The sequence below is a fragment of the Castor canadensis genome, chromosome 10 (assembly GCF_047511655.1).
Source record: "Castor canadensis chromosome 10, mCasCan1.hap1v2, whole genome shotgun sequence".
In the NCBI taxonomy this organism is placed as follows: domain Eukaryota; kingdom Metazoa; phylum Chordata; class Mammalia; order Rodentia; family Castoridae; genus Castor; species Castor canadensis.
This window is the reverse complement of record NC_133395.1, coordinates 75,355,308-75,382,163: the sequence shown is the minus strand read 5'-3', so window position 1 is coordinate 75,382,163 and position 26,856 is coordinate 75,355,308. Positions and strand designations below refer to the sequence as shown.

Sequence of the window (26,856 nt, the reverse complement as noted above, 5' to 3'; positions counted from 1 at the left end):
CCCATCCCCCAGCCTTCCAAGAACCCAAATCTCCCCTATCCTGAAAGGACCAGCTCCAAACCAGCAGCTCCAAGAAGACTTCTAACTTCTTCAGCCTTCAGGGAGCTTTCTCTCTTCCAGCACCTGGTGACAATGAGCGTGGGTAATTGTAATGGTAAAGTCACACCTGCATCTCCAGCAGACAGGCCTCTACAGGTCCCATTCCTGGTTAGTTGTCCTTAATATGTTCTGACTGCATTTTGCTTGCTTCTTTCACTGAGACTTCCAATAGAGTTACTCATTTTCCATGACCACAACCCCTTGCACACACAAGGACACGCACACACAGGCAGAGGGTGAGTAAACTTCGCTGGAATACAATGTGGCCTTGAAATCTAAACAGGCTTTGTGCTCTCTTCCAAGGACCAATGAGTGCAGAGGAACAGGCTTCTTTTGACTCAGCAACTGAGGGAACAGTACATGTCCGGGACCAGGTTGGGTACAGATGTCACCAAGGGCCAAGGTAGGAGGAGATTTGGGCGCCTCTACATGTGAGCCTATGTCTGTTGAAAAACCTCTGGAAGAACGTTCAGAAAATGCGATCGTGTTGTGTCCTTGGCAGTCATTCAAGAACTGGCCACGTGCAGTCGCCCTGGCCTCCCCGGATCTGGCGTGGCCTCGGCCTGCGCGTCCCAGCTCTCGGTGGCCGCACTGCCGCGTGCCACCGGCAGGTGTCTCTTTCCTGGCCGCGGAAGCTATTGTGAGTTCACCAAATAGAGTCACGAGGAGGAGGAGGAGACCCGAGAGGAGGAGGGAGCGGCGGGAGCCGGGCTGTCCTCTGCCGCCGCCCGCAGGTGCGATCGGGCGCGCGGCGACCCCGCCACCCGCCGCCTGTCCTCACCTTTGACACCGCGGTGGCTGCGCGGATCAGACCGTGCTCGCCAAGGAGCAGAGCCGTCTGGTCACGTGGGGAGGAAAGGCGGTCCTGGCCTCCCAATCTGCTGGCTCCTGTCTCTGGGTTTGATGGCCAGGATGACCCTGTCACCTCTTTAGACCGAGGGTGGGTTTTGTGCGGTTTTCCATCTTCATCCTGCGCACCTTCCCTGCTGTCCTGCTATCTTTTTCCGTTTAGGGGAATTCAGTTTCCTAACATATTCAGTTTTGAAAGAATCCCCTGTATTTGGTAATGAAGCTGGCAGAAATCATGTTATTCTTTTATTTAACAAATATTTGTCCCAAATCAACGGAGTGCCAGGGTATTTAGGGAGAGTCAGTGATGAGCAAGGATTCAGACCCTGCCCTAGTCTGGGTGCAGACCACCAAACAAATGAGTTTTCAGGCAACAAGATGACTTCTGGTATCTAACACTTGCAAATGCCAGACTCCATGTGTAGAGGAGGAAACCCCCCTGGCTCTCCTCTCAAGCCTGCAATCCCTGCCTCTAGTTACAAAACAGTGACATAAGGTTGACATTTCTTTGAATATTCTCACTTCCTTTTAAAATAACGGTCAAAGGTCTGAGGGTTTTGTTTGTTTGTTTGTTTGAGATAAGGTCTTACAACGTAGCCCACTGTGGCTTAGAACTCATGATCCTCCAGCCTCAGCCTCCAGAGTGCTGGGATTTCAGACACGTGCCACCAGGCCCTGTTTTTCAAAGACTTTTTACTGAGGGCTGACTGGGACTACAGTCCCCAAGATGCAGTGGTGGACAAAATGCATCCCTTAAGGAGTTTGCAGCCCTACAGGCATGGTAAACAGGTAAATTTGAAATAAGGAATTGGAATGGGGCCTGACCTTGCTCTGATTAGTGTTTTGAGCCCACTGATTGTAGGACCAAAGGAACCAGAACAGAGGCCCAGCCAGTAGCACTGGAGTCTGGGGTCAGACCCAAAACCCAGCCTAAATGATGGAGAGTAACATAGGAATGCCACTACAAAGGGCTAAAACCCAGCCCAGATCAGCTGTCCTCTGCCCAGGATTACAGAAATAGAGGCAGTCCCCATTCCTGATCTTTGGTCTGCTCTGCTTTCCCTGACCCTGACCCCCACCACCAGACAAATTCATTTCTTAGAAACCAAATCATGCTTTTTTTGGGGGGGCGGGCATGGTGGTGGGGGTAGTACTGGAGTTTGAACTCAGGGTCTCATGCTTGCTAGGCAGGTGCTCTTACCACTTGAACCATTCCACCAGCCCTTTTTTCGTGATGGGTTTTTTCAAGATAGGGTCTTGTGAACTATTTGCCCAGATCTGGCTTTGAACCTCCATCCTCCTGATGGCTGCCTCCTGAGTAGCTAGGATTATAGGTGTGAGCCACTGGCACCTGTCATCATATACTTTCCTTCTCTGCTTGTGAAACTGTGTTCTAGAATCTGGCTGAAATTGGCAGAGAAAGAAGGGTCATTCCTGCTTCTACCAGGATGTAGCCAGTTTTTGTTTTCTGCTGTTTGATTTTGGACTATTTTGTTTTTGACATGCTGAAAATCTGGGATTTTATGATTTTTTTTTTTAGAAATAATTTTTTAAAATTCAGGATTCCAGGAAAGACCTTCCTTTCTCACTTACTAGGTTAACAGAACACTAGCCATGTGGTTCCAAACCTCTGGAGTTTTAAGGCAGCAAAAATCTCTTCACATAGCCAGAGAAATAGTCATAAATTCCCATGACACACTTTGGGCTGTATCTCAGCTCTTGGCTTGCTTGGAAATGGTGGGAGTGAGACCATCCCAGAGATGCCAGCCGAAGGCTGCCTAGACTCCTCCTACACTGACATTTTGTCCCTTTTCCCAGAGTGAGAAACAGTCCTCTATATGCACTGTTATGTTTGTTTGTTTTAATTCATAAAAACACACAAATTTCTGTGCCTGGGTTAATACTTAACATTGGTGCCCTTTCCAAAACAAAACCTTTTGAGCTGGGCTTGGTTGGTGCAAGCCTATAATCCCAGCACTTGGGAAGCTAAGGCAGGAGGATCATGAGTTCTAAGCCAGCGTGTAGATAATGAGACCCTGTCTCAATAAAAATAAATAAATAAACAAAGAAACAAAACAACAAAAATCAAGACCCTGTCTCAGAAAAACAAAATGGAAAAAGAAACAGCATACCAGAGTCTTATTCTTTTGTCTGTCCATACCAAGATAATTCCCAATTAACCACCAAAATTGCCCCAACTTTTACAATGGTACAATTCATTTCCTTTCTCATTCGTGCAGTGTTAAAATCATTCTCCTTGGGACAGATGCCATGTCTCATCGGAAAAAGATACCCAGAACGCAACATTGACAATTGTTTACAAGGGCGTCAGGCACATTGGATATGCAGATAAGAAAAGCCAGATACATCTCAGTTATTCTTAGGATGCACGTCAAAAGGGCACATATTTCTCATAAACCAGAATTTTTTACCTCTAAATATCTTCCTGTGTTTCAGAAAATGCGTGTAGTTTTGATAAATTGAATCCCATTATCTGAGGTGTGTTTGCATAGAGAAACTATTTCAGGAGGCCAATTTTTAAAAATTCGTTTTAACATGAAATAGTCTGACCCAGTACAATCCCATAAAATCTGCAATAGGAAAAATTCTTAAGTATTATATAATTCAAATTCTAAGGGCTGGGGGTTGTAGCTCCGTGGTAGAGAACTTGCCTGGCATGTGTGAGGCCCTGGGTTTGATCCGCAGAATTGGGAAAAAATTCTGAATAATAATATTCCCAATAAGTAGCTTTCTCACATGTGAGCATACACACCAGTGTCAGATGCACCCCAAATGGTCCTCCCTTCCCAAACCTTAGAAATGTTGAGAGATTCTGAAGGCTCCTCCTCCCTGGAGCCCAGCTCCTCACTCTCACCTGGCTTTGTGGGAAAAGTGTTTTTCACAAGCTGATCCCCAAGGAAGCAGGTAGCTCCCAGATGCTTTCCTTTGGAGGGTTTGAGGTATGGCCTTCTTTTACTCATTGGGTCTGTCAAAAGTTGCTCACCGAGTCCCCTTAGATGGCTTAGCAGTGAAGAGGGAACCAAAGCCCCAAGTCTCCTGGGACTTACAGCCCAGGGAGGAAGCCAGGAAGTCCATTGTTAAACAGGTCCACTTATAATGTAATGTCAGGTAAAGATGAGTGCGTTGAAGGGAAAGCAGAGCAGATAGGATGAGAAATGAGAACGCCTCTTTATAAACGGTGGGGGGTAGGGGACTCCAAATGCACTGAGAGGATAAATCATGTGACCATGGGGACAGAGGAAAGGCTCTGCCAATGTGTGGGGAAAAACAAGGTCACCAAGGGTGGAAGCCTTGAGGAGAGAGGCAGGAAGTGAGGTTTCAGAGGTAGCCAGGAACCCAATGGCCTTGAAGGCCAAAGGCCACACTTTGCTTTTGAGAGCAGTGACATGGCAGGAGTTCAAGGCCTTCTGTTTTAGTTTCTGTCTTCATATTCCAGTTGATCAAAGACTGAGAAGTATAGCAACCTAGAATTGCCTCAGCACGATGTTCCAGTAAGGCCTGACTTGCAGAGTATAGCCTGACCATTCCCTCCTTTATTCTGGATTCTACAGGAGACCTTTGGTATCCACGCAACATGGTTCCAAGGAGACCACTGCTGAGGAAAAACTGAAATACTCGGGATTCACAGAGTGCAGGACTCTAAAACCACTCAAGCTGGAACTGATGGCTTATGCCTGTAATCCTAGCTACCAGGGGAAGTAGAGGTCAGGAGGATCACAGTTTGAGGCCAGCCTGCAAATAGTTCTAGAGAACCTACACAACACACAAAAAATAACCAACATAAAAAATGTCTGGGGGAGTGGCTCAAGTGGTAGACTACATGCCTATAAGTGTGAGGCTCTGAGTTCTAATCTCAGCACCATCAAAAATAAATAAATAAACTCACTCAAAGTGACCCATACCATACCTACAGTGGGTATGAGTATTATAGCTTGACACCACATGGAGTAGGCTACATTGCTGTCACAAAATTACTGTTGCACACATGAATACTGCTCACCCAAAGCTAGATCCTATTTCATGCTCGTTATCTCAAATGCTGGGGATGCTTGATCCATTTTTCCATAGTACCTCCCGACTTCTGATTAAAGACATGTCACCTTTCAACACATCTCACATTGTCACTTGATCACTTCTATTAAGCTCATCCACTTTTACCTTGCATTTGGGGGGTCACCATTTGCTTTGGGGGAGGCAGATTTTCACAAAATGAAGGGCAGGGAAACACTCAGCAGATCACAACTATTTAAACACCTAATGCAGGGCTGACTGAAGTGTCTGCATCCACTGAACTGTAATGTGCACGTTCGAATTTAAAAGTTTTCTTTGAAATTTCTTCGATTTATTTATTTTTACCATGCTTGATCAAAACCATGTGTTATAACTCCATGAAAAAGGCAGAATTTCTATTAAGAATATCTGAAACCTCTTGTGCAGAACTTAAGAAAGCCTTTTTTTGGTTTGCTTTGTTTTTTTGGATGTACTGGGGTTTGAACTCAGAGTCTTGCGCTTGCAAGCCACACCCCCAGCCCATTTTTTGGATAGGATTTCATTTTTGCCTGGAGTGGCCTGAACTATGATCCTCCTACTTACACCTCCCCAGTAGCTGGAATGACAGGTGCATGCCACCACACCCGGCAGAAGTCATGCTTTGAATCTACTGTTTCCTTTTGCATATTACACTCATAAACCACATTTCCTCCTCACATTTCCTCCTTGCCCCCACCCTGCTGCCCCACTGACATGTTGGAGCGTCAGGAAACAGCATCCTAGAAACCTGGCAGTGGCCTTGTCATGGCAAGGTCTTCATATATTTGCCTCATCCTGATTCTAAAAATCCTCAGCTTGTTTGGACGACTTTTGAGGGGCTCAATTATGCAACATGAACCTATTAAATTCTATCTTATTATACTTGACACATTGGTCCAGTCTATACAAGGCTTTTTTTTTTCAGTTTGTCAAATGCAAAATGATACTACTATATTCCCAGACATCATTTCAAAACTTTTTTATTTCATTTTTTTTGAAGAATTTTTTTTATTCCTATGTACATACAATGTTTGACGCCCTGAGTTCAAACTCTAGTGCTGCCAAAAGGAAAAAAAATTGTTAAGAGCCCCATAACATAGGGGCTTGTTTACATAGGCTATATCTGCCATTACTTTCCATATTAGAAATTAAAACAAAAATTAAATCTTTTCAAATTCACTTGCAATAACCATAAATTCATATCAACATAATTAATATAAGTATTAATTGAAATATAAAATAATGTATTACAACATATATGTAAAAATAATTTTTTTAAATCAGTGAGAGAGTGGCATTGCCCTTCATTTTTAGGTCTCTTGATTGTCTGGCCTAGAAGAAGACAGCTGGATTCTCCTATCTGTTTGCACGTTTGATCTATGGCGAGTCACAGGACAGATACCTTCTGGAAAATTCTACTGTACACTCATAAAAGTATGAGAATGAAGGAGGCAAACAATGTCTCAGTATTATTATGAAAATAGTTTTGGATCTGTAGATCCCTGAAAGGGTTTTGAAGACCCCAGAAGTTTACACTATTTAAATAATAAGTTATTCCATTAATAGTGTACATACTTTTTGCCTTGAATATCAGAAAGCTCAGGTGAGGTTTAGCAATCAGTTCAGGCCAGTTCAATCCCTGTGACTCTGCCCACCTGCACCTGTTTGCTACTTGCTTTTGACTTTGCTTTTAGTGTTAATAGCTCTTTTTCTGTGTATTAGACGTCACTTCAATTCCTTTTTTGGAAGCTGCTTGGGTGTTTAAAAATACAGTAAGTGTGAATATATATTCATCCATCCACCTCAACACATGCATGTTTAAAATTATACTTCTATTTCGTTTTCAGCTGACACACCTCACCAGGATGGAAATATATGTGACAGTCATCAAACATTAAGATACTCCTCAGGCCAGGTACTGGTGGCTCACACATGAAATCCTAGCTACTCAGGAGGCAGTGATCAGGAGGATTGTGGTTTGAAGCCAGCCTGGCCAAATAGTTCAAATAGTTCAAGAGACCCTGTCTCTTTTGTGACCCTGTCACAAAAAAGGGCTGGTAGAGTGGCTCAAGGTGTAGGCCCTGAGTTCAAACCCCAGTGCTGCAGAAAAAAATAAAAGACATTCCTCAGATGGTCTTAGTGGACTTTCTTAAAGCCCAGAAAATAAGGCAGAATTGCAAGGAAACTGCTATACAAAGATACACAATGCAGTAAATGATTTATCACCTCTGAAGGTTAGGCAAATAATTGAGGTATCTGAGGTGTCTGAATTGTTTGTGGAGACTCCTCCTTGGATCGTGCCACATTTTCCTTTATCAATAACTAATTTGAATGGCATCTATAATAGTCACACATTTTAAATGTTTTCCCTGTGCAGATGACTCTTTCTTCTGGGAGAAGGGCTCTTTGGTCATTCATGAGATGAGTGATCCCAGCTATGCCTGTCTCAGGGCGCCCCCCCCTCCCGTTCCTAATGCACTGGATGTGGTCAGGCTGTGTTCTCACTCAGGTGGGACCTAATTCTCTCTCATGGAAATCTGGTTTTGACTGTGATCTTTGGCCAATCTCTTAAGCAGATGAGAGACAGATGTACCAGTTGTCAAGGGACCATGTTCTGATTGCATAGAAACATGAAGCAGAGAAGAAAGCCGAAAAGTTGCACAGCCTGGGGTCCTGACTATGTCCAAGCTTCCCAAGCTGAGCCAAAGCCATCTGCTCGTGGGGTTCATGAGATATAACTTTGGTTTCATAGTTTCCTTCCAATTTCAGCTCAACTTGATTACTTGCAACCAAAAGGTCTTAACTCAAATACAAAGCAAGATCCACCTGTGGGGTTTTCTTGACATCCACTCCTTTGCAGGATCCTAGAAAGCAAGAATTGCAGGATCTAAGAATGCCTTACTGACTCTCCAAAGGCTTCCACCGGGCAAAAACATCTCTCCATCCTGGGCCAACTGGATTAGGAGATGGCACCCCCTGCAGCTTCCCATCCCTCTAGGGCAAGTGCACAGTGGCAGCAGTTAGCAATCCACTCTGTGGGTTAGTAGCTGCTGGGGCACACACCCAAGGACTCGAATGACAGAAATCCCCAGGTGCCAGGGAGGAGAACTGTAATTATGTTTCCTGTCACCTGCCTCTTCTCCCCCTCTAAATTAGCACTCCCTGGAAGGGTGACCCTCGATGACTGGCAGGGCAACCCACTTGTAAGAGTGCCAATTTTTAGCAGCTGGAAACAATAAACATAGCAGGCAGCAAGGGGCTTGGAGGACTGATTTTTCCTTAACTGTTTTCAGGGGTGGAAGATGGCGGCTCAAGCAGTTCCACTCTTGCCCCACAGTGGCTGTGGAACCCCCTTTCTCAGTCTCAGTCTTTACAGCTGCAAAATAAGGAGACAGAAGGCGATGGTCTTTAATATCCCTTTCATCTTCGACTGCTTACAGTCTTTGCGAGCTGGAAAGATTTACACAGAACTTCATGCTGGTTTTATTACTACCGTTCATCTTCTTGCGGTGGAGCCAGTGGCCGCCTGTGCAAGCAGAAGTAGGTGGCTCGCGCTCCCTGGGATGATTTAAGAGGAGATGAAAACCCAAAGCACCTCCCTCCCTGTTCTACCATAGCCAGGGCCACAGGCGTTTGCACATAGTCTCACGGCATTGTTTGCACAGTCTCAAGTGCAATAGGCAGACACCTACGTTGCCCACCATTTTCCCAGAGCCTCTGGAGTTCCTAGGAAGGACACCAGGAGTGGTATCCAGCAGAGGCATGTTCCCTAGCAAAGGCAGGGGCCACAGGGCACTGCAGCGACAGGCAGGACTCGGGGATGAGAAGTGCGTGCAGCGTAGCCACCAAAGCAAAATGCAGTCAGGGCCAGGTGAGGAAGCAGCGTTGAGCTGGCTGCAAATGCTAAGCTTTGCCTCACTTGGATTTACCTGGTCCTCTTCTCCTCTTCAAGATGCCCAGTGGGAAGGAAGAGACTCTGACCGCCCCCCTAGGGATCCAACCTGCCATGGCTGTGTCCCCCAAATTCATGTGCTGGGAGCTTGAACCTCCATGCAGTGGTGTGGGGAGATGGGGCCCATAAGAACTGACTGGTTCATGAGCCCTGAGATCCAGACAGGAATGTCATGATGTTGGGTTGAGTTATCTAGACAGCGGGTTGTTATAAGATCGAACCTACCCCTCCTGTTTTCTCTTCTGCCTTTCACCTTCTGCCATGTTACGACACAGCACGAAGTTCCTCACACGATACCACAGCTGTGCCCTTGGTCCCAGCCTACAGAACTGTGAGCTAAATAACGTCTTTGTAAGTCACCTGCTCTGTGGTATTCTGTGATAGCCACAAAAAATGAACTTCGACACTTTTCTGCACAAGGAAAGTCTGACTTTAGGCCTCAGGGAAAGGAAAATCTTAGAAGCAGCCTGGGCCCCACCTTCTACCATCTAAGCTGTCATGACAAAAAGATTAGGGTGGGGCTGGGGATGTAGCTCAGTGACAGAGTGCTTGCCAAGCATGTGCCAGGTCCTGGGTCCCATCCCTGCCATCACCAAAACCAAAATGAAACAAAAACTAGAGAGAGCTGGGCATCCTGTGGAAAATGGCTGGATTCTGTTGTAGAGCAGTAACCTGGAACACTGACAGGCCTTTCATTGTTGAGGCACTGGTGAGTAAAGTCCATTTCTGTCTTCACCTGGTCCTCAGCCTAAGGAGCCATGGGCCTCCTGCCCCAACCCCACCCAATAAGGCCTGGGTGGCAGGGTGTAGTAAGTCCACCTTTGGTGGCTTCAGTTCTTAACATAGGAAACGGAGAGGAACTTCCCAGCACTCCTGTGGGGTCATTTATCAACATGCTGGCGGTACTAGGTTTAGAAATAAAGGAGGCTCTGGATGGTGCCCCGAGGTGTCTTTTTACCACATGGCCTCTCAAACACCCTTTCCCTCTGCACTCTGGTGGAACATGTGGATGCCTTAGATTTGAGACCAGACTCCTCAATGACTTTCTAATATCTCCCGTTGGGGAGGATGAGGACGTGTTTTGGTGACTTGTGAGTGTCTAAGATGTTAAGTAGTAAAAATAGCAACAGAAGCAAAAAACATTTTTTGTGGGTTCTCGAAACCTTCTGAGAAGAAACTCTCAGAGGAGCCTGACAGGACCAGGTGTTTGTACCTGCTGAAAAGAAACAGAAAAAGGATAGACATTCAGTTGGACCACAACTGTTCCATCCTCCTCCTATCCCAGGAGACTACTTCAGGACAGGAGTAAATATCATGTAAAATATCCTAAGGACCAGAAATCTCAGTTTGTCCCAGTATGTCCCCACACTCCAGCAGAAATTTCTGGGTGCAAGAGTCCTAGTAAACCTTCAATTTAACTTGTCTTGTTGGTCACTCCCAACTACTATGTATTTCCTTTGTAGAATGGAAAATGGGGGGCAGGAGGGCGGGTTTAAATCCTGTTGGATGGTTCAGTAATTTTGCACAAAGATACTAGCCAAGGGTTCAGGGAATTTTCCGAATGAACAACAAGGAGACCAGCTGACCAGACAAAATAGCTCAAGTACTATTTTACTGAAGAGGGTCTAGGAGTTTGAGACTGGGGCTAACACCCTGAAGTAACACCCTGAAGGTTGAAGATCATGTCCATTGTGAAATTCGAGTCCGGAAGTACTCTGAACACACTTCCCAAACTGCAAACCTACCTGCTTGCCCTCTAACCAACAGACCACCAACGAACAAGCTAAACCATATTGCCTTAAGCCTTACCAATACTAAGTCATATGCTTAGTCATGAGGAGTCAGAGGTTTGGTCGTCAGTGTGGTGGTGGCGCCAAGTCCTTTACATCACCCACATCTCAGTCTACTCGTGGGCACAGTGGGAATAAAGCAGACACATAATTGTTGCAAGGACTGGATGCCAACAAAATTGGCAACCTTCTTTGCACTACGCCTGACATGTAAGCTACTATTTATTGTGTGCCTGGTATATGTCTGGGCTGGCTCCAGGGAAAGCAGGCATTACGCGTTCAGCACAAGCACCCAGGAGCCCTGGCTGGGCGCTCGATTTACTGAAGACCTCCGGGAAGTGGCTACTAACTCTGGCAGCAGAAATATCATTCAGTTTCCTTCCCTGAGCCTGGGTTGGGCTGGCTATCTTATCTTCACCTTTATCAAGGCCACCTGATGTGTACACACACACACACCTGCCGAACAGCTGTCCAAATATCAAATGCTGCTCTAAAGGAACCTTCTATCCACCTGCGTGCGCGCCAGGGCGAACTTGCTCTTGCGTTCTCTTGCCTACCTCTGTCCCTTTTTGCGCCCTCCTTTCTTGCCTAAAATAAAACATACTGCTGCCCTCCGATCTGTGCAACATTTCAAGAGCAGGACCATCCACAGAGCGAGAAGAGCGAGAGCGCTGCCCTCGGGGCTCCAAGCGGGAGCCACAGATCGGGGTGGAAGCGCCGGGCTTTCCGGGCGCAGACGGGAAGGGGAGCCGCGGGCTGGGAACCCCGGCTTGGAGGACCGCCCCGCAGGGGCGGGGAATGGTGGCCGCCTGGGAAGCCGCCAGCGAAATTTTCTCGTCGGAATGCTTGGCTGAGAGCCTTGGAAGCACATTCTGCCCAAATGTGTGTGCGTCGAAACCACGAAGCCGCCCGCAGCCTGGAGGGGGCGGGGCGGGAGGAAGGGGAGAAAGCAGAAAACAGGGAAGGGAGGGGAGACGGGGTGGGGGGGTGGCAAGGAGGTGGGAGGGGAGGAGAGAGGAGGGAAGGGGAAGAGAGGTAGGAGGTAGCAGCACACTAGAGGGCAAGGAGGAGAAAGGGGGGAGGGGAACGAGGAAGGGTGGGGGAGGGGCGGGGTGGGGTAGGAAGTTGGAGTCCGTGGAGGGGTGGAGCCCGCGCGCGTGCAGGGGACAGTGCAGTGGCTGTGGGAAGCGTGGGCGTGCGACGCAAGCTCTACACTTTCTCGAAATCCCGGGAGCAGGCGGCGACAGCGGAGTGCCCAGCTGCCGGGAAGGTGTCCCCGGGCTTCCCGAGCGCGGCGGAGCTTTCCTGATGCAGCTAAATCAGTAAATGGCCCCGTGCGCCCGGCCCGGGGGTGGCCTTGGCGGTGCGCTCGGGAAGCTCGCGCCCCGGTGGCCACGCAGCTCCGGGAACTCAGCTCCGCCAGGCTTCCGGGAGAGCGAGTCTTCTCTTCTCCAAACTGCACCAGGCTCCTGTGATGCGCTTTGGCTTTACGGTGGAAAGCTACAATTAAAAAGCACAGCCCTGAAAATAAATGAGACGACAATCTGCGGCTTCGTGCTGGAGGTTTTTGTGTTGTGGGTCATCCTTATAACAGCTTTTTACTCCGGTCACACGGTGGGTGCTTTCACTTCGGGAAACTGGCCGCATCGCGGGAACTTTGCTCTGACGATTTCTGCTTTGATCGGTTACCATTGCCTCTCTTGACGACGTGAAATAAACGTACCACGATGCAAAAAGTAGAGGCACAGAGGGAGAGGCGAGTGGAATAGTATTCAGAGTGTGGAAACATTAAAACTACTCCCTCGTCTGTAGTTATTCTGCATGAAGCAACACGATAAAAACATTAATGGCAATGGCCAAAACCAATTACTTGTAAACTTACTGTTTTAGACTGTTTATGTCATGGTAGGTTAAGTCACACAGGCTGCATGTTTGGTGTGTGCACCTGTGCATGGGAGAGCCATACACACATGAATAACTTCTCTCCAACGGCTCTGATGGTTCAGCACAGAGAAATTCAACACAGAAAATCCCCCAGTACGACTATTAGAGTGGAGATGCAGCAGAGAAGCTGGGTGGTTTTTTTCCAGAGTATGTTTCATTTTTCTTTAAACAAGACCAGAGATTGAAAATCATTCAAAAACCAGAATGAGGCAACCCTACAATAAGAGAAATGAACAGTCACAGTTGAATTTACAAAAACTTGGCCTCAGCCATATCTAATACACCTGTATAGAATCAGAAGATAGCATGCTGCATGTTTGATGAAATTAAACGAACATGTTCGTGTATGCTGGATACACAACAGACCATGGAAACTGTTGTCATTAAACCATAAACCAGTTACCTAACTGGTAACCTAAACACCCTGGATTGGCATATCCCCTAACAGAGAAGCTCCAAGGGCCTGAATTTGTCTTCTAGACCTGTTCTAGGGCAGGGTGTATCCTAAACTTGTAATTAGTTATCATTATTTCTAGCTTCCCTCTGCTGGTCTGTTGACTGGATCCCAGCAGCAGTGTTAGATGGAGTGGGGGTGTCATTCTGCACCTCCCCTGCATCCCCATACCACCCCTCCCCTGCACTCTGTCCATGTGAGTTTTGTAGTCTGGTGCAGACCTGTGGCTTCACCTAGTGCTTGGCCTCTTTATTAGGATTATTAAAGTCAAAGATGACTCAGACACGCTAGGGCTTAGACCTAATGCACATCCCATACCTTAACAGAAACTCATTTAAATGGATGTAAACAAACCCTCAGAAGCTGACTCCATTTTCTCTATTGATGAAGGGCGACTTTTGAGTGTGTGTGGTGGTCTCAGGAATTTAGATGTCTTCTCGTCACTATAGATTTATTTATTTTGGTGGCACGGGGGTTTGAACTCAGGGCCTCAATCTTGATAGGCAGGTGCTCTTACCCTTGAACCACTTCACTAGCCCTCTACTGGTCACTAGCCGTGCAGTAACTTGTTTATTGTTCCTGGGTTTGTTTTTTCAAAGGCCAGCTAGTTCTCATACAACCTCCTTGAATTATAGATGATTTAATTAGTATGTGCAGAAGTACCTGGCCCACAGGACCCCCCAAAATAGTTTCTTTCCACTATCCTTGGGATTTCTGTTATTTGAGGATTCTTAGATCTTTTCCACCTATCCTCAAAATCCTACATCAGGAGAGTCCAGACTTTGGGATGCAGGAAATTTAGTTGGATATTTGCTTTAAAGGCCAGTTTCTGGGTCCCTCAACCAGGAATTTGATGCAGGAAATCATAAACGGGGCCCAGGACACCAGTGTTTTAACATTTGTCTCTGGGGCGGCATTCTCAGGCCATACTCAGAGAGTGGCCGCACTCTGACAGTGGCCACACTGCGCTAGCTTAGGCAAAATGAATGAGGTGAGAAGCAGGAAGAAAGCCAGACGATCCATTCCCTGGCTGGTCCTGGCCTGCCCTTTCCATGGACCCCAACTGCCTACTCATCAGTTCACAGTTCACATGTATTTCCTGCTCTCTTCCTCTCTTCTTCTGTTCCTTCCTTCCTTTCTTTTTGGTGGGACTAGGTTTGAACTCAGGGCTTCCCACTTGCAAAGCAGGTACTGTACTGCTTGAACCACACCTCCAGTCCATTTTGCTCTGATTATTTTGGAGATGCAGTCTCTGGAACTATTTGCCCAAGCTGGCCTTGAATCATGATCCTCCTAATCTCAGCCTCCCAAGTAGCTAGGATTACAGGCATGAGCTACCAGTACCTAGCTCTTTATTGATTTTTAACTTTGATTTTTAATTTAATTTTTTGAGACAGGCTCTCACTATATAGCCCAGGCCTGACTGGAACTCATGATCTTCCTACTTCAAACTCCCAAATGCTGAGATCACAGGTGTGCACCACCACTCCCAGCTCATAGATATTAAAGATAAGCAGAAGTGAACCCCGTCATTCAAAGGTAGGTGAAGTGGTTCCAATCCTTAGAGACCCCAGGACACTGAAAACAAAGTCCTGGGCCTAACATTCCAGTTCCAGCTCTGCTTTTCCCGCCATCATCATTTAACGCCATTCCGAACACCATCTTCTTCCCAAAGCTACCCCTTCATTCCATCGCAGCCCCTCTTCCCTCAGCGCGACCTTGTGTGTTCTCATGTCGAATCACAGAATCCCGTATACACATAGACACTTAGCATAGTATAACTCATTAGTATAATTCCCTTAGACAAATCTGTCTTCTGAAATAGCTTGTGTTCACTCGTTCATTCATTAACTAGTAAGGAGCATGTTCTAGGAGAGAGGTCTTGTTGCAGAAGCTGGGAATACAGCAGTGGACACAGGATCTCCTGGTCGGGGAAGACAGACCATACAAAGAAAGTACTTGGGGTTCTCATCTGTTGGATCATTATCTGTACTCTACCATCTGCTGTGATCTTGTTTGCTCTGGGACTTGTACTCCCTCACCCTGCCAGATGGACGTCTTTCCTAACCCTGTCTACACAGACACAGCCCTTCCTCAGGTGGTAACTTTTATCTGCAGCTGGGATCAAACTCAGGGCCTCCTGCTCTACCACTGAGCTGCACCCCCAGTCCTCTGTTGCCTTTTAAATTGAAGGATCTGTGTCTCTTTGAAACTTTCACCAAGTTCAGGCATTCATTTCCAAAAGCCAGAAGTGTCCACAATAGGCTAACTTTTAAAAAAGCTACTTGTATAGTCTCCTTTTACAAAATCTTGTTAAGATTTGTTGAGGCCACTTGAGTCTGCTGTCTGGTTTGTTTTATTGTTATAATATTGCTTTTCTCTTGAAGATTCTTAGCTATTATGACAAATATAAAAATAAGTCTACTACTTGCCTTCATAGTCCAATAATTTATTTTGAGTAATACTATGAATAATTTAGCAGTAAAATATAATTTTATCTTTAAATATGTGGGGGGTTTTGTTTGTTTGTTTTAATTTTTTTGGTGTACTGGGGTTTGAGTTCAGGGCCTTGCACTTACTAGGCAGTCACTCTGCCACTTGAGCTACGTCCCCAGCTCTAAATATGTGATTTTTTTAAAAATAGTTTTGCTGCATTCTGGATTTGATGCCTGTTCTAGAGAAATATAAGTTGAATTTTATAATTAAAATGAGAAGGAGTTTAAGCCTATCAAATGTCCTACAAAGTGAGTTACCTCTGAAGATTCAGTTAAAAAAGTATAATTGTCATTTCTACTCTAAAGGGACAACTTTTATGAAAATGCTCCAAGAAGTATTATGACCATCCTTTGAATATATTTCATCTCTATCTGTTATCATCTTGGCTTACAATTCCATATGTTTTAGAATTTCTCAAGTCTAAATGACTTCTTGCTAGAACTTGAACTGGATTAATGAGAATTCTTTGGGAGGGAAAATTCAAATACCAAGGATCTCGCTTTATGCTAGAAATGTAAGATGCACAGTTAGATTTGGACCTAATATCAGGCTTCAGTTGGAATCAGGTGAGCATGCAGGTAGAATTAGAATGTACTGAGTCATGGATGCCCACTGGTTATACCAGTGGGACCACCAAATGGCCAAATGGATGGAACTATCCATCAGACCAGTCAGAGTTTTTAAAATCTGGCTATCTTACCAGAGTAAAAACCCAGAAATCACATGCTCCATTCCTTGCTGTAACTTTTTCTTTTTCTTTTTAATGGGTGAGGAAGCAGATAGGGTAAGGATGAAAAACTTGAACCTGGGCCTATACAAATCCACAGTAATTGGTTGAAGATAACTTGTGAGCAATCCACTTTAACTTAACTGATAATTTCTCCCACTGAATTGACATTTCGAGGTGAAAATACCTGGAATGCACCACATAACTGGAGTGTCTTCATTTTAGGCTGAAGGTGGATATGAGGTGAGGTGACTTTGAGGGGCTCATATGGTATTGTTAAAAGGGAACAAAACAAATGAAAGCTTCACAGACAGAAAACACAGCTCCACCAACTCTGGTGTTTTCTGGGCTTCTCTGTGTCCTACCTCAGGTCTGGGCTCATCTTGATCTTATATCCTCACCAGTGCCTCTCAGTAAGATCTTCAACAAGCATGTGGGGCCTCCCTACCTAGGTGATTGCTAAGAAGATTTCTCCAGCGGGACATCCATGTGGAGAACCGTCCACTCCTCTGCTTTTATGAAATTACTGTAGAAAGTGAGCTGCTGGCATTTGTGTTTGAACACACTTTTTGAACAAGAACTTTAATTAAGGGGTTAAAAAGCCCAAGCTCATGCTTTCTAATAACTAAAACCAGAGTCTATAACTTTTCATATCTAAAAGCTACAGAGGTTGGGAGTCTGGGGATATAGCTCAGTGGGTTCTCAGCACCACAAATAAAATAAAATCTATAGAAGCTATTACCAGCCTAGCTTCTTTTACTTTCAATTATAAGAAAAAATTCCTCCCCCCCACCATCCCACCCCCTGGGTACCAAGAGGGAGACATTGAGAGGATCTCAGTTCAAGGCCAGCCCAGGCAAATAGTTTGTGAGACCCTATCTTGACAAAAGCCAGCACAAAACAGGCTGGTGGAGTAGCTCAAGTGGTAGAGCACCTGCCTAGCAAGGGTGAGGCCCTGAGTTCAAACCCTAGTACTGCTGGAAAAAAAAAAAAGAAAAATTCAATTCTGTGTGTTTGTGTGTTATGTGGTGCTGGGGTTTGAACCCAGGGCCTGGCACATACCAAGCAAGTATTCTACCAAGCTGCATTTGCATCCCTCTTCCTTTTCAAGTTGTCTCTTTTATGTCCAGTGGAAACAATTCTTGTGATTAATCATCAGATCAAGGAAACCCACATATCCCAGTGAATAAGATAAATCATCAGGTTGCCAAGAGTTCTAGGGATTTTCTTCTCTAGTCATTGTCATGACCAGTGTTTTCTTGGGAGACATATTTTTCAGTTCATTACCATATTAGGTGCCTCAGAGTCTAGTGAGCATTTTATGATTGCTAAACTTTCACTAGCTCAGCCATTCATTTGCTATACAGAGTGGCCAGAGAAAGCTACACGGGACTACATGTCCTGACACATACGACTGAACCACACATGCTGGCCAGGATGGTGACTCACTCCTGTTCGTCTGAGGAATGCATATGAATTGTTTTGTTTTTATTTGAAGGGTGAGGATAGGTTTCTGAACTATACAAGAGGAGATAATTGGGAAAGCCAGCAGGCTCAGAGAGGAGTCACCCAGCTGGCTGGAGAGGGAGCTAGGAAAAGACTGGCTTTAAAAGGAACCAGGATTGCTCAACATACAAAGGATAAATTCAGGACACAGAAAACTTTTGTGCCCTAGAAGCAGTAGGCAGTAGGCAGTAGACACGCCCACCAACATCTCAGATTATTTGATTGACTCAGAGAAAATCTCAGTCTCCACATCGCTGAACATTAGAAAGGGAAGATTTTCATGTAGAGCCAGCAGTATAATAAGCTGAACAAGCTGGTCTGAAGGCCGGACCCTAAGCTGCTTGAGTGGGGAAGATGATCTTTAGTTGGCTACTGCCCTCTCTTAGTTATCCACTGCTGTTCTGCAGAACAAACATCTAAATAAAGACTGAAAAAGATATCCAGAAAATCATGTTCATAAGAAATATAAAAAACATCCAGTTAAGTGGAGTGCTGGTGGCTCACGCCTATAATCCTAGCTACTTGGGAGGCTGAGATTGGGAGGATCTTGGTTTGAGGCTAGCCCAGGCAAATAATTTGTGAGACCCCCCATCTCCAAAATAACCAGAGCAAAATGGACTGCAGGTGTGGCTCAAGCAGTAGAGTGCCTGCTTTCCAAGTAGGAAGCCCTGAGTTCAAACCCAGTCACACACACACACACACACACACACACACACCATCCAGTAGACTAGTGGTTGACATTGCCCCTCCAGAACATTTTTCTCACAGTGACACTGTTGGGGTGGGAAGGGGTTAGTGGTCATGAAGACACAGACCTGCTCCATGAAATCAACTTCAAAAGTGTGAGGTAGATCCCAAATGAACTTGTCTAGCTTAAAATAATAACCCAATGTAGATTTATCATGCAGGAAATTTTCCATAAGGTTTTTTTACCCCAAGGCTGGGGATGGAGCCCAGGGCCTCGCACATGCTAGGCAAGCGCTCTGCCACTAAGCCACATCCCCAGCCCTTTTTATTTTTTTGAGACAGAGTCTTGCTTTGTAACCTACAATAGCCTTAAACTCTGGATCCTCCTGACTCAGCCTTGTGTGTGCTGGGATTATAGAACTACCATGCCTAGCTCTCTATAAGCTTTTTAAACCATCTTTTTTTTTTTTTTTGAGTGTACTAGGGGTTGAACTCAGGGCTTCACACTTGCTAGAAGCAGGCACACCACCACTTGAGCCACTCCACTGCCCTTCTTATAAATATATTTTTATTTTTACTTTATTGACTTGGGGTAGTGAGTGAGAACTGAGTGATTTTTTTTTCTCCTTAACCTAATGTGGACCATTTAGAAGATGCTGGAGAGACTTATAAAAAGAACACATAACTCCTTCTGTTTAAATAGCCAACCTTCCAGCTGATTAAGAAACCTCCCAGGCAGGTGTTCTGAGAACTGCTGGACATGTTGCCTGACCTCCCCAAGACTTCCATGCAGTTAGTGTAACCCTTCCACCGACTTATGACGGTGCCTTGACAGAAAAAACTCATGTTGCAAAGTCTACTGCAAAAGTTTTAAATGCCTCCAGAAAAATCAAGTAAAATAAAAACCTCTTTTATGAAGTGAAGCTTCCATGTAAGAGACACAGGCAACTAGTCTTGGCTCAGAGACAAAAATATCTGTCTTTCTATAATTCAAACCCAAGGTGGAACAACACTATGGAAAATTTTAAGAAAGGAAGCAGAGTGTCATTTTTCAGACCTGAGAGGCAAGTCCTGTTCTTTTCTGATGTCTCTGGAAAAGAAAATGTAGTCAACAGAGATATTTCATTGCAGATGCTACTTAAGGAGACTTGCTTTAACATCACAGAAACATCCTCTAATGCACTTTGTGAACATGGGCGGCGCTGAGCCTTCCTGCAGGAGGCTTTGGTTACTTACATAACTATAGGCTTCTAGACAGTTCCTTGACTCTGTCTTTTGTCCATTCCCCAAATGGACAAAATATACGTATTTCTTGCCCCGGCATGAGTTCTTGAGAGTACTGAAATACACACACGTGTGCTGGAATGCCTGTGCTGCTCATGGACCACGTACACGTACACAATAGTTTTGCCACACGTGGGTGCCTCAGGAGCCACCTTGCCAGCCATTGCCTGTGTGATGTCCCACCACTTTACTGAACAAATTAAGTCACGAGTCAGGCTGGCATTCTAACAACAGGCAGGTAAGGGACTTCATTACAAAAAAGTCATCTAAAATTTCAGCCAGCAAAGCTAAGGTTTAATTTTTTTCTTGAAAGGACACCATGCGGCCTGCAGTCCCACTGAGCCTTGCCACAGATGTGTTCAAGAGAAGTGAGAATCTGGGCTGGTAGAACACCTGCTTAGCAAGCACAAAGCCCTGAGTTCAAACCCCAGTAACACAAAAGGGGGGAGTGGGGGCAAGAATGTGTAGGGAGCTAGCAGATTGGCCTCTGTAGTAGGCAAAGGAAATAGGCCGGAATTTCTGAATAGCATAGAATTCTGAAGGTATCACGGGGTGCAGGGGTTCATTCCCAAGTCCTAGGGGTTCAAAGGATCCCCCCTCACACATGGGAATATGCTTTGCAATGGCTACCAGAAGAGACAGGAAAATGTTTTTAAAAAGTCATTTGTTTGCTTGTTTTTGAGTTACCAAAGTAGCTACAAGACCATCAAGTTTGAGACAGCTTTAGAAAACACAAATATCTGTTCCCATATTAAGGTACAACCTCTATGGAAAGCTTGGAGAATAAGAAGTGTAACTTGCTTACTATGTTAGGTGTAATATTCCATTGCTGTAATAAAATACCTGAGATAATCAACTTAAAAAGAGGAATGGTAAGGCTGGCAGAGTAGATCAAGTGGTAGAGTGCCTGTCTAGCAAGTGCAAGGCCCTGAGTTCAACCCCCAGTACTGCTGGGGCCAGGGGGAGAGGAAAGGTAGTCCTGGGGGTGTAGCTCAGTGGTGACACTTACATGTGTAAGGTCCTAGGTTTAATTACCAGCAGCAAAAAAAAAAGAAAGAAAGAACAAAGGGTTTGTTTTGGCTCACAGTTTTGGGACTCTCAGTCCATGGTGAATTGCCTTTGTTGCTTTTGGGCCTGTGGCGAGGCTGCTCATCATGGTGAGAGCACATAACAAAGTCACTCACCTCATGACCAGGAGGCCAAAGAGAGAGACATAAAGGAATTAATGTCAGCTGGTCATAGTGATTTGTATCTGTCATTCCAGCTACTCAGGAAGCAGAGATCAGGAGGATCATAGTTCCAGGCCAGCCTGATAAAAAATTAAAAAGATGCCATCTCAACAAATAAACAGGACACAAGCATGCCTGGAATCCCAGCTATGTGGAAGGAAGGCATAAATATGAGCAGCACAGTCTGAGGCCAGCTCTGGGCAAAAACACAAGATCCTCTGGGAAAACAATCAAAGCCAAATAGGGCTGGGGGCATGGTTCAAATGGTAAAGTGACTGCCCAGCAAGCAGAGGCTCTGAGTTTAAACCCAGTACTGAAATAAATAAATAAATAAATAAATAAGAAGTGGGAACTATTCCCTTTAAGGGTATACCCCCAAGGACCTAAGACCTCCCACTAAGACCCACCTCTTAAGGTCCCACCACCTCCTGATCTCACCATGCTGGCGACTAAACTGTTGACACATAAGCCTTTGGGAGACACATCAGATTCGAACTATAGTACTCTTTAATTTGTCTAACAAACTTTACTGAGCACTATGATGTACCAAATGCTACACTTAGTCCTGGAGAGCTAAAAATAAAGGGGACCCAAATCCTGCCTTTGAGGGTCCCCTGCTGTTCCCCCACTTTTAGTTCTGCATGTGTGGTTGTAGGCTGATTTGCACAACAGACATCAGAATCCAAGACAAGTGATTTTTTTTTTTTTTTTTTTTTTGCAGTACTGAGGCTTTGAACTCAGGGACTTCACCTTGAGCCACTCCACCAGCCCCCTTTCTTTTCTGTGAAGGGTTTTTTTCAATAGGGTCTTGCAGAACCTATTGAAAACCTTGCCCGGGCTGGCTTCAAACCGTGATCCTCCTGATCTCTGCCTCCTCCTGAGTAGATAGGATTATAGGTGTGAGCCACTGGCACCAGGCAACAAATGATTTCTTGAACTCACCAATAACCAATTCTTACTAAAAATGTTATGCCTAGATATAAGAGACAGAGGGCTGGGGATGTGGTTTGGTGATAGAGCTCTTGCCTAGCCTGTACAAGGCTCTGGATTGAATCCCCAGCATCATCAAAAAAAAAAAAACAAAACAAAACTGCTTTGCTTTCCTAGATATAAAAGAGTGCTCATAACCTATTTCAAAGACCTCATTTTAAAATACCTCTTGGAGAACTGCAGGCATAGCTCAGTAGTAGAGCACTTACCTAGCATGCCCAAGGCCCTGGGTTCAATCCCTAGCATTGCAAAAAAGAAATAAATACATGAAAATATCTTTGAAAAAGAAAAGTAGAACTGACTTTGAAATTTTATTACTGTTTTTTGACAGTACTAGAGTTTGAACTCAGGGTAGACTTGCTAAACAGGTGCCCTACTATGTGAGTCATTCTGCTCGTCCCCAACTTTTTAACTTTAAAATGAGGTGGTATTTCTGAGCACCCATATATTTTGGATATCCACAACAACAAAGCAGCAAAGACGAGGCTCAGGCGAGACAATGGCTGGAGCCCCTTTAATTATCTCAAGATCATAACCTCTCATCTGCACATTTGAAGGGCTCACGGGCCATCCTGCACAGAGATCAAGGAAGCAATCCAGCCACCATGCTTTCTCATGTACTCAGTTACTCAGATTTGTTTTTGCAGAGAGGAAGCCAGCCCTACAGCAATGAGATTCAATGGAGTCTGGATGAGAAGGAAAGTCAGCTATGGAATGACCCCTCTGATATTTGCGGGGTGCTCCATCAGGTCCCCTTACCTCCTCAGCTCCAGTTTCCTTAGGTGTGAAACGAGGGCATTGAGTGGGCGATGGCTGAGGTCCCACCCAGTGCTAACATGCTATCAGTCTGTGATGGAGGCAGCCCAGGCACAGCTTTGTTTGGCAATTTCAATTCATTGATGAACTATTCCATCTGTGGCCAATGTTGCCTCAGTGCTAAGATTAGAATTCTGATGGTGAGGCTTAGAGGTTAATAATGAACTAAAATAAATGAGCCATTTCACACCTCGGCAACTGCTTCTTCCTTCCCACTCTGAGCCGCAGAACAAATACACAGCAAACCGCAATGAATTAATTCACAAGGAAAGATTATTTTGGGGAAATTAGGAAAGTGAGACACTTCTCTGTTTATGCATGCCTATATATCTATACAAATATGTGCGCACACTTAGAAATGTGTATAGGTGTACCACTTGTCATTAAATACGAACATCTCCAAATAACAAAATTATGATAGCTGTCATTTATAATAGCTATTGAGCACATAACTACGCATGTGCGCCAGCCATGGGTGGAGACTGTACATCGAGTGACTTCTGATTTTCACTTACTTCTCCTATTTCAAGTCTTAGTGTCTTCAACTGTTTTCTCAAAATCCAGAAGTCTACAAAGTTGATTGCAAACATCTTGTCTGGCAGGCATAATGGTTAGAGTGTAGGAAATGATATTTCATAAGAAGGATTCTTGCTGGGCGCCAGTGGCTCACACCTGTAATCCCAGCTACTCAGGAGTCAGAGATGAGGAGGATCACGGTTCCAAGCCAGCTCAGGCAAATAGTTCGTGAGACCCTATCTCGGAAAAAAAAAAAAAAAAACTCATAAAAGGGCTAATGGGGTGGCTCAAGGTGTAGGCCCTGAGTTCAAGCCCTCAAAACAAAACAAAAGCAAAGCAGGACTCTCAGTTTGTCTAAGCGTTTAGTAAAGGCCTTTCTAGAAATGCATGCATTTGATCATGTTTATATCTGGGAGCAAGGGTTCTGCCTCCACAAAAATTTCCCTCTTTTGGACAGAGAGGGAAAAAATTCTGGAGTTTATACAGAATGGAGGGTATTTCCATCTCTGGTGAGATCAGAAAGACTATTTCAGGAAGCATCAAGGGAAGTTTTCCTGGCAATGAAGGTTGTGTTTACTAAGGTGTTGTGATATTTGGACCACGTGCTCTGAAGACGGGTTATCAGATAAATCATCACACCACAGACAATTCAGATGTGGTTCTTTCAGCGTGGACCATACCAAAAACTATAGGAGTACTTAAATTCCCTGCAATCACTTAATCTCCATCTTCTTTGCTCGTGAAGAACTCCCCAAACAGTTATGGAACATTGAGTAGCATAAGGGATGTGTTTCATATTGTCCTGATATAACATTACATATTTTCCCCAAATCTCCAAAGGTAGAATGTGCTGGTTTACTCATATCTCTGCATATGAAAAACAGAGATAAAAATTATTTATTTTGGCTACAACAAATGTCATTCTCTTTTGATATCCTTCAGCCAAGCCAAACATATAGCTTCTCCAGATACCAGAGTCTGCATTAAATACAATAATGAGTTTCTCTCTCCCAGCCTCTGTTCTCTCATCTTTTAATGACTCCATGGTTAAATAGGGACTGGATAATGTCAGCTTTCCCAATAGCGCCAGTAGTACTTGTTGCTGTTTCATGAGTAATTCAGGAAAGTCACTGAGGCATAAAGAGTCTAAATTATTTATTACTGTATTCTTCTTTACTGGACATTACTGTCATCTTCAATATTAATGTCTCGCTTAAAGTGGAAGGTTGGAAAATTGGGGTTGGGATATAACTCTGGTAGAGCATTTGCCTAGCGAGTGCAAGGCCCTAAATTTGATCTCCAGCACCACAAAAAGAAAAGTTGAGCCAGGTGCTGGTGGCTCACACCTGTAATTTTAGTTACCGGGAGACAGATTAGGATGATCTTGGTTTGAAGCCAGTCCCGGGCAAACAGTTCATGAGACACTATCTTGAAAAAACCCATCACAGAAAGGGCTCTCAAGTGGTGAGAGCACCTGCCTAGCAAGCACAAGGCCTTGAGTTCAAACCCCAGTGCTGCCAAAAGAAAAGTTGAGAATTGCAGTCAGTAGGTTAATCTACTAAACTGAGTGGTTATGGAATGTTTCCAGGTGAATACTTGATGCTAATTTTATCATCAAACCAATCTAGTGCCTCTACTAATGCGTGCATTACCTAAATGTTTTTCTGTGTATTTATATACTCTTTATTGTTATAATAACTTATTTAAAGGATTCTCTCTTAGGGTCATAAGCAGTTTAAATCAGTTCTCGTAAGTCAAGTGCAAGCTTAATCGATCAACAGTTCAATGACTAGTACACATGCATAAGATGAACTGAACTAGTGATGAAAAAACCCATCAGAAGCCAGCCTCTTGGGGCAGGCAATTTACAGGCTATGTAAACAGCCGCAATTTGGAGAACCTAGAGTTGGTGGAGAAGTGTCCGATGTGGATATTGTCTGAGAGCTTGAGCATGTGTGCCAGAGTAAGTCAGAAAGGACAGTGGTTCTAAGATGCCAAACGTGCCAGAGGGAGGGCAGCGATCACTAAGCAAATAAATGTCAAAAGAGACAGGAAGCTGCTTGGCTGGTCCAACTGTCATCTATCTAGGAAGGCCTACGTAAAATCCCTGATGGTTCCATCTTCCCCCTGCTAGATTAGAGAATGTGTGCACTCAAAGAGATCAACTACCTGAAGTATTCAAGTTGAAAGTCAAAGTTATCTTCCCAAATCTGCGCTGTCTCTTCCCAACTGCTCTGAAATTAGTGACACTCCTGTCATCCTCCTGATTCCTGTGGAATTTTCTTGGATCCTGAATGTCACTCAGACCCAGCTTGAACATCACTCCTGTCACTGTCTATCTCCTGCTTGATAATGACTGTGATTGCTGTGTCCTGTGAGTAACCCTGGCTGCCTCCAAAGGCAAGTTCTCTTCCTCTCCTGAGCTAATATATTTGTTCTCCCCTTAGCCTCAGCCTTGCCACTTGCTACCAATTCCCACTCTGCCTGGATAAGTTGCACTACAACTGTGGGCCTGTCTGGGCTGTACATAGCATCCTGCATAGTCCCCACCCCTGTATATCAAAGAGTGAGTGCCCAGGGAAGGCGCTTGTGAGTGGTGGCTGTAGAAAAGTGCTACTTGGTTTTCTTTTGGCAGTACTAGAGTTTGAACTAAGAGCTTGCCATTGCTAGGCAGGCACTCTACTACTCGAGTCATGCCTCCAGCCCTGTATTTGCTTTTCAGTATAGAAAAAAAAAAATCTCATCATATAAAAGAAAATGCTACCTTGAAGCAAATAAATATATCTCAAATAAGACTTTTTTCTTTCGAGGCTGTCCTGGAACTCATGCTGCCTCAGCCTCCTAAGTGCTGGGATTACAGACATGTATCGCCATGCCCGACTTTAATTAAGTTTATGGAGCGTGCAATGGGAATTACTTTATAAATAATTTGGAAATGAAAGAAGGTGTTGAAAAGAACAATGGACAAATTAATATGTCTAATAACTCCTAACAGACAAGGAAAGGAAAACAAGTTTGCAATGGGAAATCACATACTTTGTCTTCAAACAACCACATACTCTGTGACTTTGGGGTAGGATGAGAAAATTCAGATTTCATAGCCTCAAAATAGGAGAGAACAGTAGGAACAACTGGTAAACAGGCTAACTCAAGAGATCTTCCAGCTGCCCACTGGCCCTACCCCCAAAGTAACTTCCAGAAATAGTTCTTCAAAAATGCATTATTAATGAAAGGATTTTTTTTTTTTTTGGTAGTACTGGGGCTTGAACTCAGGGCCTTAAACTTGCTAGGCAGCCACTCTACCACTTGAGCCACACCTCTAGCCCAGGATTCTTTATTAATAACCTACATCAGGGTTTAGCAACCTATCATGGACCCAAATCCATTCTGCCTCCAGTTTTGGTAACTAAAATTTTTGGAACAGAACCACACCCATTTTTTTGTGTGTTTTCTTTTTTATTATTGTT

The 26,856-nt window shown here is 44.6% G+C and overlaps 1 long non-coding RNA gene across 1 annotated transcript in view; it reads left to right on the top strand.

The window, feature by feature from the left end:
• The first annotated feature begins 378 nt into the window (after window positions 1-378).
• LOC141411483 (uncharacterized) overlaps window positions 379-26,856 on the top strand; it is a 30,687-nt gene continuing 4,209 nt past the window's right edge. Inside the window, exon 1 of the long non-coding RNA XR_012436271.1 lies at window positions 379-502. This is a non-coding gene — a long non-coding RNA (uncharacterized lncRNA). The remainder of the gene's footprint in view (window positions 503-26,856) is intronic.